The sequence below is a fragment of the Montipora capricornis genome, chromosome 10 (genome assembly GCF_036669925.1).
Source record: "Montipora capricornis isolate CH-2021 chromosome 10, ASM3666992v2, whole genome shotgun sequence".
Taxonomy (NCBI): domain Eukaryota; kingdom Metazoa; phylum Cnidaria; class Anthozoa; order Scleractinia; family Acroporidae; genus Montipora; species Montipora capricornis.
In genome coordinates, this window is record NC_090892.1 from 19,241,888 (window position 1) to 19,244,387 (window position 2,500).

Consider the following 2,500-nt stretch of genomic DNA (forward strand, 5'->3'; position numbering starts at 1 on the left):
TTCTAAAACAATAACACATGTAAACGCAAGCAAGTACGGTGGAAGGAGGTGGCAAGGAAACTGAACTAATCACACGAGTGATTACGACTGTGTAGTAACACAGATGGAGTTTAAGAGCGCTCACAACTGAGTGCCGTAAAGCTAAAGTATATACTTTGGGATCACAAAAGAGGCAGAAAATCAAATGGGCCAATGGGCTGTATTTACCCCTGATTGGATGAGAATTTGGCTCGAAATTTTTACGCCAATCACGGTGCGTGGAAATGCACAAACAAAGCAATCGATGAAATCACTTTTGACACTCAACTGTTCATGTAAACCGTTCTATATTGTAATGAATGAATAAAGAATAAATGAACTTTCCAAAACATGAGTCCCGTAACATTTTCTGAAATATTTAACTTAATTAAGCAAATAAGATATCTATCACTCCAAGATGTCAAAGCTTTCTCCAGACTGTCAAACATGTCGCAAGCTGAACTTATTAGACGAAGGATCTGTTTCATCTTATACGCACTGAAGTTAGGAGTCAGAATGCTACGAATCCGCTTCCATTTTTCACCTTCAACAACGTTCACCATCTTATCGAGAGGTGCTGGAAACGTAGACAGCATCTGCAAACGAATTGAAAGATAGTCGATTCATATTCGGGTGGTTTTCAATTCAGTGTCGAAAGGAACATCGCGATTGCTATTGCTGCTACGCCCGATAATTGGTAAAATATCTCGCGCGTGGAAGTGGTCATGGGCTTCCTGCTCTTTGATTGCACTAGCTTGGGCACTAGGTTGTGTCGGTAAGCCCGATCGACGAACAAAGGCGTCATGCCAGAGGACCCCAGCAAGAGAGGATGAGCTAAGAGAACGGATCCCCATGTCCCAAGTTCATGCCCCATCAAATTGCCCCATCATAGTTTTTAAAATCTATTTCATTACGTCATTACAACCGGCCTATCTAAAAATAGCTGCGTAGCTGAAATTTGATTTTAAAAAACTATCATTGGCCCTAGTATGGGGGATCCGTTCTCTTACCTCATCCTCTCTTGCCCCCAATTGGAGGTCTTGACAAAAATGTAAATTGCATATGTGTATTAAGACCCTAATAACTAACACAGAGAACGCCAAATAGCGAAAAAAAATGTCATTTTCATCGTGACGTTGTTTTTCATGTAAGGAGCCGTGACGGAAAAACAATAACCGTTAGCCGTTAGCCGCTAAACTATTAATATCCCCCCATTGAGACCCTCAAGATTCCTCGTCATTATCTAAAAAAAACTTATTTTCATCGAGTAAATTCGGGTAAATCTTATTACCACGGCTAACCCCCCTTCTCCCCCTTCCCCCCCCCCCCCCCACCCCCATCCCTAGTGAAAAGTAATGAACAACATTGCATTGGGTGAGGAGGCGGGAGGGGGTATTGTTGATCTTCTTTTAGGGGCACAGTCCAAAAGGACATAAAATAGGAAAGGTCTCAACTCTTTTTTTCCAGGGCCTGGTTGTTCAAAAGCCGATTAACGCTAATCCCAGATTACAAATTAACTAAGGAGTTTATTTCTCTACTCCCAAATGCCGGTCAACGCTGATACTCGACCAAACTTGACATTAGAAGGAGTCAATCTTGAACAAAAAAATGAGCAAAACTAACTTTCAACTATCCTGCGTGCCGGCGGTAATTTGTATTTCGGTCGCTATACTTGACGGTTGAAGTCATCTTCTAACATTCACCCGCCCAATATGGCGACCGAAATTCAAACTACCGCCTGCAAGCAGGCTAGCTTTCCGGCACCAAAAAGTTGAAAACATGGAACAAAAATTACGCTATTCCCGGATTAAGTTAATCGGCTTTCGAACAACCGGGCCCAGGATTGTTGTTTAACAATAAGCAACTTTTTTCTGGCATGAAAAGCAACATTACATTATAACAACTTTCAGATTTTGGAGCAATTTTTCAACAACGTTCAATTTTTAGCGGAACGTTTCAGCAAGTTTCTCTCTATGGATACGACTTTTGCAAAATAATGTCAACCATTTGTACACAAATGTACCGGTCCACAAATGATCCCCAAACTGTACCGCAAATGATCCCCATATTGACTGCAAATGATCCCGAAAAAAAGTAGGGAATGACATGGAGCGTGGAATGGTCTGGATAGAGAATTAATGTGAAGAGCGCTTAATTTTATTAAAATGACTTTAAATCATGGCTCACACAGGTTTCTTCCTCATTATAGTTTTCCAGGCAGACTGAATTTTTTTCCTTACCACGCTGTTTTAAATTGACCCATTTAATTATCGGATACAATCATCAAAAATAGGTACGCAATGCGTACGTGTGGTAGTGCAGTAACTTGACACAGCGCTTTATTCCAGAACTGTCAACTGAGCTGCGTTTTGGTTTCCAGAACGCAATATATAAAATAATAAACCCAGAATAATTGAATGAAATAAATGGGAATCCAGAAACATTGGCGTTGAGCCTGACCTGAAGCTCAACTTCTTTTCCA